At 43.1% G+C, this 10,000-nt stretch overlaps 2 long non-coding RNA genes across 2 annotated transcripts in view; both read left to right on the top strand.

Annotated features, from left to right (window-relative positions):
- The window catches only part of LOC135096536 (uncharacterized), an 8,661-nt gene extending 5,282 nt beyond the window's left edge, over positions 1 to 3,379 (top strand). The window contains exon 2 of the long non-coding RNA XR_010264781.1: positions 1 to 3,379. This exon is cut by the window's left edge and continues 4,990 nt beyond it. This is a non-coding gene — a long non-coding RNA (uncharacterized LOC135096536).
- Positions 3,380 to 4,344: 965 nt separating this feature from the next.
- Positions 4,345 to 10,000, top strand: part of LOC135096450 (uncharacterized) — a 5,913-nt gene continuing 257 nt past the window's right edge. Inside the window, exons 1-2 of the long non-coding RNA XR_010264762.1 lie at positions 4,345 to 5,630; positions 8,478 to 10,000. The exon at positions 8,478 to 10,000 is cut by the window's right edge and continues 257 nt beyond it. This is a non-coding gene — a long non-coding RNA (uncharacterized LOC135096450). The remainder of the gene's footprint in view (positions 5,631 to 8,477) is intronic.

Consider the following 10,000-nt stretch of genomic DNA (forward strand, 5'->3'; position numbering starts at 1 on the left):
TTGCTCCGCCCACCTTAGCCATATTTCCTCGTAGCGCTACGATTTTCTAAGACCACTTGTTGGCTCAACGTAGGTCGCTTAGTGGAGGTTTCTCAACAATACAACTTGTACATAGTGCAGTTGAGTTTGTTTATGTGTTGTTGTTCTTGTTGGCATGTGTGCAGTGAAGAGGTAATGGAGTTACAAGTGATATAATAGCAAGATCTGGCAGTGTAGAGCACTGCGGCAAGAAAGACTGTGGCTGACAGCCAGAACCTTACCAGTGCAAACTAATGATACCAAAGTTGGCTAAACAAAAAAAAAAAAAAAAAAAAAAAACAGCAACAGTATTATTAAGGAAGGTATCAATCAGACAAGCCTGGGATATCTTTTTATAAGTAGAACAACAATCTCTGAAATAAATGAAGGAAATTGATGAAAGCTTCCCTTCCTGTGGCTAAACTACAGAATTACCTTGACTGCATTAGAATCACAGACGCATCAACCAAGAAAACTAAGCCATGCCAGTGTATAACTTGGAAGAAAAAATTAAACAGCACAGTGCACAAGTTTGTGACATTGTAGGCAATGTTAAATATATTTCAAGGAAACTTTTTAAAAATAATTTTGTGACAAAAATATCATTAATTTACCAGTTTTCAGTTGTTCCTGTCTTACGGCAACATGCTTCTTCTTCATGTGAGATTTGAAGTTAACAATTTTTTTCTTTACCTCCTACGTGTCTCTCAAGACTTGCCCAGCAGCATCCACCTCTTGAAGTATCTCATCCCTCACTTGCCTTTTTCTCTCGGCGGTCACTTACCGGTTCAGTTTGTCCCTAAGGGCCGCCTGTCTGTCCAGCCAACCCTCAGTCATCGCCAGCCTCTCTTCACCACTAAAATTAGGTCTACAAATTTGTTTTGTGGCTGGTTCTTCACCTGACATGGCCACCAAGTAGTGTTGCGTTGCTATCGTGGTGTCAGCAGGAGGGCAGCCTGGTGACGTGTTGTCACGGAACCATCTTTTATCATGTGTACTTTTGGGCCGGGTTAGCGGAACTGAACAGACTGAAATGAACATGCGAGGCAGAACGCACCGAGAGTCACCGTGGGTTACGAGGGATGCTGCAAGCGTTTGACAATACTCCCCAGTGAACGTCACAGCCCACGATAAAAGGTGGCGGCCGAGGCGGTAAACACGAGTATTGTAGCAGCATCTGGCAATGATCTTTTGAACATCCCACCCATTCCCCAGGTCATAATACACGGCAGCCATCCCTAGCATGCAGGGGTGCCAACTGTTGCCACCATGACCGCCAGACGTGTCAAGTAGTATCTCCATTGTGTCAGAATGAAGACCTTGTTTTTCAAGTGTTGGGTGTTGCTGTGCGGGGACCACCACTGCCAGGCCGTCGTGAAGTGTAGACTCCCTCTATCAATATATCTACTTTATTTTTTTTATCTATTTTATTATATTATTTTACTTTATTTATTTATTTATTTTTTTTTTTTACTTTTCACTGCACTTCGTAACGTACCAAAAAGTTTAAAAAATTGTATTTAAAAAAATGGCATACTGTCTCTCCAAAACTCGTCCAAGAAACTTAAGAAAACTGATGTTGTTATGCAAAGCCACATTAGATATCATTTTTTCCATTACGCTTTACTCAAAACTTGCTATAAAAAAAATGTAAAGGCTAAAAAAAATCCTCTTACCATTATGAAAACTGAAGTAGATAGTTTTTTTTTTTTCATTACTATCTCTTGCTCCAAAAATTTCTCCCCCACAAGAAATAAAGAAGATAGAATTGATGCTGATGTGAAAACAGATATAATTTTTTTTTTCATTGTATCACTTCTTGGTCCAAAACTTACCAAAAAGAAATGATTAAAGTAAAATAAAATGCAATAAAACACTTTTGAATTAGAAAAAAAAAGTAAAAAACTCGTCACAAGGAAAACTTAATTATTTTTTATTACATCACATCTTGCTCTAAAACTCACCAGAATAAATAAATAAGGTAAACTAACAAGAATAAAAAAAAAGATTCTTTGTGGATAAAAAGTTGACTAAAACACAATCATTATAAAATTTTAAATCGATGTAACTTTTCAAATACATTACACTTTGTTCCAAAAACTTACCAAATAAATAAATAAATAAAGGTAAAGTAAACGAAACCCTTCATTGTGCAATCAGTATTTACGTCAAACACACCAATATTTATCGTTGTTTAATGCCTATTTATAAAAAAAAAATAAATAAATGAATAAATAAAATAGAATAAAATAAATAGATAAAAATAAAATAGATAAAAAAAAACAATAATGTGATCTTAATTAAATAAACTCAACAATATTTTCGCTTATTTTTTAACGGTATTTAATCATTCTCAGCTTGTGTAACTCCAAAACACATTACGTATACCAAAAACAGTGAGGTAATGAGTACTAGTATATTATGAAGAGCGGAAGTAATGACGAGACTGGAATGAATTGGTTCTCGACTGGAATGGACTCGTAATCAGGCTGTTAGTGCCGAGTCAAAAGGGACCTTGGAAAGACTAGATGAATGTAGGCAGATGAATGTAGCATGGTGATGACAGGTGGAAACAGACAGGCGTGTTTCATACAGGGACTGCCACGTGTAGGCCTGCTGGCTTCCTGCAGCGAGGCGTTCTTGTGTTTAGCAAGTAACAAAGTGATGAAATACGAAATCATACAATAACAAAAACAAAAAATTAAAAAGTTAAATAATAATAATAATGATAATACAAGCAAAAGAAATAAAGAAATACAAATAACACTAAAAGAAAAAAGTGACAAGCTGGAAACCTAACGAAAAACAAAAAAAAAGCAAAATTAAAAAGTTAAAGGAAAAAAAAAAAAAAAAACTACATTTCATCATTGCAATACATGTGTACACCTCTTGCCTGTATACAATAAGACCATACACGACCACACGACCATCCTGTAGACCGTAGCCTCAGTATGGCCTCGTGGTTGTTTATCTCTACCATACAAGGACCAAGGAAGCAAAGGGGCGTTCTTGACTAACCCAACTTAACCTAACTGTGACTGTTTAAATTGTAGGCACTGTTTATTGCCGGCCATATAGTATACAGTGTGTGTGTGTGTGCGTGTGTGTGTGTGAAGCTGGTAATATACGTTTCTTAAGACACTACTCTCTCTCTCTCTCTCTCTCTCTCTCTCTCTCTCTCTCTCTCTCGTATGACACACACACACACACATACGCACACACACAGCACCCCATACCCATACCAGCCATAAATCAATAAGAATAAGAATTATGTTGTACTTTGTAACCACCGCCCACCATTACTCCCCCCCCCCCCACAGTCAGTCAGTCAGTCATTGTCAATACAACTGTCAGAATTGAACTGGTTTTTCCATTCACCCTTCGATCAAAATGAGTTATTGTTGTTATCTTCTTGTTCCGTCATTCTCTTCCTGCCCGATGTACGATGTTTATCAGACTTACCATACGTATATTGTCAAACTGTATTTTTATTATGCTCTGGGAAGCTATTGGGGTTTTCAAGGGTGTTTTTATGATTCCAGTGATAGTTTAACAGGCTGCAGTGGAAGTTAATAGGGTTCTCAAGGGTGTTTTCATGGTTCCAGTGGTAGTTTAACAGTTTAACAGGCTGCAGTGGAAGTTATTGGGGTTATCAAGGGTGTTTTCATGGTTCCAGTGGTAGTTTAACAGTTTAACAGGCTGCAGTGGAAGTTATTGGGGTTTTCAAGGGTGTTTTCATGGTTCCAGTGATAGTTTAACAGTTTAACAGGCTGCATTGGAAGTTATTGGGGTTTTCAAGGGCGTTTTCATTATTTTAATAGTTCAACAGTACGTAATCGAAGTCATTGGAGTTTTCAGGGATGTTTTTATGATTCCAATAGGCTGTAGGTGAAGTTATTATTATCATTATTATTATTATTATTATTATTATTATATTATTATTATTATTATTATTATTATCTTAAATGAGTTTTCAGGATTCAATGATAGTTTAACAGGCTGTATCGGAAGTCATTGGGGTTTTCAAGGTGTTTTTCCCAATTATAGAATGATTGTTAATTGCAGTAATAATAATAATAAAACACCGGTGAGAGAGAGAGAGAGAGAGAGAGAGAGAGAGAGAGAGAGAGAGAGAGAGAGAGAGAGAGAGAGAGTGAGAGAGAGAAAGAGAGAGAGAGAGAGAGGTGAGTTAAGAAAAAAAGGAAGAAAGATAATAAAAAAGAAACGAGAAGGAGAAAGAGAAGGGAATATTGAAGAGAGCGATGAGAGGGATAAGGATAACGAGATGAAAAGAAGGAGGAGGAAGAGGAGGAGGAGGAAGAGAAGGTGAATAAAGAGATGGAGGAGGAGGAGGAGGAGGAGGTGAATGAGAAAAGAGGAGAGGAGAGAAAGAAAGAAGAGGAAGGAAGTCAATGTGAAGGAGATACACGAAGAAAATGAAAGTAATTGGAGAAAAAAGAGGAGAGAGAGAGAGAGAAGATAAGGAAGAAGAAGAAGAATATTATTTTGATTCTCTGGAGGGAGAAATGTTAAACAAAATCCCGGTAACCAATCACGTCCCTCGCTTCAGGTCACGTGACTATTACAGCCAATCATGTGCCTTACTTCAGGTCACGTGACTCTTCTAGCCAGTAACAGCATGTCATCTTACACCATCACAATCAATAAAATCAATTGCATCGCTCGTTCACTAGATCCTTTGTCTAGTATATAAAGGATGACTTGAAACATCTATTTACCATTTAGTCTAATTTGAGATGTGAGTAAATATAAGTTTGTTGTGTTTAAACTCGGAAAATTTGATTACTAAAAGGGAATATGTATTTAGCGAATTCAATTTAGCGCAATTAGCATCGATTATTTAAGTTGTCTAGAACTTTAAGTCTTTCCTTATTAATCTGGTTTAAAGTTAAAATACTTATTGTTGTAATTAGAATTGTTGTTTTTAACCTTAGAATTCTTGTCACTGAGAGAGGATTAATATTTAGCAAGTCAGTCAGCTTAGCGCATTTAGCAAAAATGCGCTAATCTGATTTGAGATTGAAAAGAGAGAGAGAAAAAAAAAATAAAACAAAGATGGAACAGTAGAAGCAATAACAAGAAGAAGGAGAAGAAATAAAGAAGAGAAAAACATGGATGGAATCGGAAGGGAAGAAATAAGAAAGAAAAGAGAAAAAAGCCAAAAGAAAGACAGGAAAAGAGAAAAGGTGAGAAAAAGAAGAAATGCATAAATAAAACAATGAATCCCAAAAAGAAAGAAAAAGACAAAAAGAAGATGAAGACAAGACCATATATGCCAAACACCGCTATGGACACAAAACTCAAAAGCTGAACGTTGGCAACACTGGCGGCTGCTCTCCCTGGCTCCCACCCCCAGCATCCCTCTAGTGGGCCCAATTCAAAACTCGAAGACGCTGGCAGAGGGACAGTGGCAGGCCGGGCGTGTGGCTGGGAGAGTAATGGCCACCCACTCACCTTCCCTCCGCCACGCCCACGCCCACACCCACAACAAGCCCGCAGCGAAGCCCAGCCACTACTGACTCATTTGTGACGCACCTGTGGCTAATTGGGTCCCCTCACCTCTTTACGCGTGGCCGTCACATGTCATTAAGGTGAGTTTTCTTGTTTTTTTTTTTTTATTGTTATTTCTTGGGTAATTCTGGAATGACATTACCGTTTAGGTTAGGTTAGGTTTAAATTAACTGCGTTCATTCATTTCACTACTAATTCCTTCACTGTAGATTAGTGATTCCCAACCACCGGTCAATTTTCCCCTTGGGGTTAAAAAAAAAAAAATGACATGGCAGGGAGTAAATGACAGGTACACAGAAGCAGCGGAAAATAATTGAATTACATTTCATTTTGTAAAATGAGAGTGTGTGTGTGTGTGTGTGTGTGTGTGTGTGTGTGTGCAGGGTCGGATTTAGGAGTGGGCAAAGAGGGCAGCTGGCCAGGGGCGTCCACACTGTGGGGAGACTTCCACATAATTAAGCATTTTGTAAGCGAAAAACTCCAATTAAAAGATATATATATATATATATATATATATATATATATATATATATATATATATATATATATATATATATATATATATATATATATATATATATATATATATATATATATAAACTGCATGTAATATACATAAATAGAAATATTAATACAAATATTTCAGGAATGGGAGCCTTCACACTCTCACTGTCCATGGGCCTACACACACACATAAATCCGGCCCTGTGTGTGTGTGTGTGTGTGTGTGTGTGTGTGTGTGTGTGTGTGTGTGTGAAGAAGAATGGTTATTGTTTATCTATTTTATTTATTTATTATTTATTTATTTATTTTATTTATTTTATTTATTTTATTTATTTTTTATTTTATTATTATTATTATTATTATTATTATTATTATTATTATTATTATTATTTTATTTATATTATATTTGTTTAATGTAAGTAAGTGGGTGAATGGAGAAACACATGAAGTGGAGGGGGTGAGTGATGTGGGAAAGGTTGAGAAGCCCTGATGTAGATAATTATAAATAAAAAGGAGTAATTTTTAGTGCCCAGAATCAAACAATCTGTCTGGAAATTCGTAGGCTTTGTTTATTTCAATATAACCTTCATTTTGTGTTTTGTTGTGTTGTGTTTGTTGTGTTGTGTTTGTTGTGTTTGTTGTGAGCTGCCCCGCGTGTTGTGCCCTGATCATTTTGTGTTGCCAGGCCTTGCTGTGTGTGTGTGTGTGTGTGTGTGTGTGTGTGTGCTGTGGGGCCTTGCTGTGTGTGTGTGTGTGTGTGTGTGTGCTGTGGGGCCCTGCTGTGGGTGTGTGTGTGCTGTGGGGCCTTGCTGTGGGTGTGTGTGTGCTGTGGGGCCTTGCTGTGGGTGTGTGTGTGTGCTGTGGGTGTGTGTGTGTGCTGTGGGGCCCTGCTGTGGGTGTGTGTGTGTGTGTGTGCTGTGGGGCCTTGCTGTGGGTGTGTGTGTGCTGTGGGGCCTTGCTGTGTGTGTGTGTGTGTGTGTGTGTGTGTGTGTGTGTGTGCTGTGGGGCCTTGCTGTGGGTGTGTGTGTGCTGTGGGGCCTTGCTGTGGGTGTGTGTGTGTGCTGTGGGGCCTTGCTGTGGGTGTGTGTGTGCTGTGGGGCCTTGCTGTGGGTGTGTGTGTGTGCTGTGGGGCCTTGCTGTGGGTGTGTGTGTGCTGTGGGGCCTTGCTGTGGGTGTGTGTGTGCTGTGGGGCCTTGCTGTGGGTGTGTGTGTGCTGTGGGGCCCTGCTGTGGGTGTGTGTGTGTGCTGTGGTGCCTTGCTGTGGGTGTGTGTGTGTTGTGGGGCCTTGCTGTGGGTGTGTGTGTGCTGTGGGGCCTTGCTGTGGGTGTGTGTGTGCTGTGGGTGTGTGTGTGTGCTGTGGGGCCCTGCTGTGGGTGTGTGTGTGTGCTGTGGGGCCTTGCTGTGGGTGTGTGTGTGTTGTGGGGCCTTGCTGTGGGTATGTGTGTGCTGTGGGGCCTTGCTGTGGGTGTGTGTGTGCTGTGGGGCCTTGCTGTGGGAGTGTGTGTGCTGTGGGGCCTTGCTGTTGGTGTGTGTGTGCTGTGGGGCCTTGCTGTGGGTGTGTGTGTGCTGTGGGTGTGTGTGTGTGCTGTGGGGCCCTGCTGTGGGTGTGTGTGTGCTGTGGGGCCTTGCTGTGGGTGTGTGTGTGTTGTGGGGCCTTGCTGTGGGTGTGTGTGTGTGCTGTGGGGTCCTGCTGTGTGTGTGTGTGTGTGTGTGTGTGTGCTGTGGGGCCTTGCTGTGGGTGTGTGTGTGTGCTGTGGGGCCTTGCTGTGGATGTGTGTGTGCTGTGGGGCCTTGCTGTGGGTGTGTGTGTGCTGTAGGGCCTTGCCGTGGATGTGTGTGTGCTGTGGGGCCTTGCTGTGGGTGTGTGTGTGTTGTGGGGCCTTGCTGTGGATGTGTGTGTGCTGTGGGGCCTTGCTGTGGGTGTGTGTGTGCTGTGGGGCCTTGCTGTGGATGTGTGTGTGCTGTGGGGCCTTGCTGTGGGTGTGTGTGTGTTGTGGGGCCTTGCTGTGGGTGTGTGTGTGCTGTGGGGCCTTGCCGTGGATGTGTGTGTGCTGTGGGGCCTTGCTGTGGGTGTGTGTGTGCTGTGGGGCCTTGCTGTGGGTGTGTGTGTGTGCTGTGGGGCCTTGCTGTGGGTGTGTGTGTGCTGTGGGGCCTTGCTGTTGGTGTGTGTGGCCAGCTGTGGTGCACCTAAGCTCCTGGTGTAGGAAGGTGATCCACAAGACTGTCTTTTTCCACCAGGGGCCAACGGGGCTGTGTGTGTGTGTGTGTGTGTGTGTGTGGTGCCTTGTCCGGACTGCCCTGTGTGGGATTGCCAGCCTGGTATAGAGACAGACAGACATACAAACGTCAAAAAAACACCAGAACACAACACAGCAGAAGGAAACACGTGCTGTGGTGAGTGTTGACGGCCTCCACTGTTGCAGGTGCTGAGGTGACCCGAGGCAGTGGCCGGCGACATGACTCCCTGTGGCCTTGGGGGTGACGGAGGGAAGGACTGGGCTGCAGGAGGTAACCCGAGGCATGTAGACCTGCCCTTGGGACCACTGCAGCCACTCCCACATAGGTCTTTTTGACTTTTGATGTGGGGGAACTTTAAACATCTGTCAGGAAGGGTTTGCTAGCTGGCATCTCCCTAACTGGGCCTTTTTGTGTGAGAGGAGGTTCATCTATGTTTCCCAAAGAGACACATACAGACACTCAGTACTTCATTGTTTTTAATGTAAGAGGGGCACTGGCCAAGGGCAACAAAAAGAGAAAAAAAATGCTCTCTAAGGTGTCCAAAAAGAGGTCAAAAAGAAATCCAAAAGAGGTCAAAAGTATCATCCAGAATTGGAGGATAAGTGTCTTGAAACCGCCCTCCTGAAAGAATTTGTCAGAGGAAGGGAGGAATTTGGACACTATCTGGGAAAAGTTTATCTGTAAGGTGTGCCTCAACACACACACCTGCTGGAGGTTTGTGGCGATGGAGTGTGGGAAAAAGTTTGTCGAGAGGGGTGGTCTCAACAGACCCACACTGACTGGTGGTGGCGGAGGGAGGTGGTGAGAGCAGTGTGGGGGAGGGGTGGGCCATGAGGGACACTGCAGCAGACTCGTGCCCACCCGTGCAGGAGTGAGGGATGGCGGTGTGGGGACTGGGCAAGGAATTACCCTGAGAATGACCTGAAAGACTCGGTTTGGTCTGTGTCAAGGTCACATTTCAGGGTAAACCTTTTGCCACACTCCTGACACTCAAAGTCTCTTACACCAGTGTGCGGGTGAGCATGAGGATGTTAACAGCACCTTGTGGGCTGATCTCTTCCCACACTCTAGACATTCACAGTCGCTCCGCCAGCAAGGTGAGTGTGGGTCCGCTGAGGCCACCCTTACACAAGAGTCCTGTGCTGCACTCACTGCGGCTCCCCCAGTGTGGCTCAGGATGTGTGTGCCGAAAACAGTTTTTAGAGTGGCCTTTTTAGGGGAAAAGGTTTGCCCCAAAAGGTGATCTTGCCATACACAGGCTGGCCCTGGCTGGCATGTTGGTGGTGGTGCAGTGACAGGGGCGTGGCAGAGGGTGTTGTCATGACAGACGCAGCCTCACTCATGCTGGTGCGAGAGACTGTGATGTCTAGAGTGTGGGAAGAGATAAGCCCACAAGGTGCTGTCAACAAGCTCATGCTCACCCGCACTGCTGTAAGAGACTTTGAGTGTCGGGAGTGTGGCAAAAGATTTACCCAGAAGGGTCCTCTTCGCCACACCCCCCCTCTCCTGTCCTGACACACCACCGGGGACAAGTGGTGGCCTGTGGCATAGCATTATGCGGCCTGGCTCATGAACTGTGGTGGGTGACTGGAAGACACTCAGTAATCAGGCTGTTGTGGTGAGTCAATAGGGAACTTTGAAATATTAGACAAATTTATGAATGACAGGCAGAAACAGACAGGCAATGTTTTGTACAGGGACTGCCACG

This window comes from Scylla paramamosain, unplaced genomic scaffold, assembly GCF_035594125.1.
Source record: "Scylla paramamosain isolate STU-SP2022 unplaced genomic scaffold, ASM3559412v1 Contig4, whole genome shotgun sequence".
NCBI lineage: Eukaryota > Metazoa > Arthropoda > Malacostraca > Decapoda > Portunidae > Scylla > Scylla paramamosain.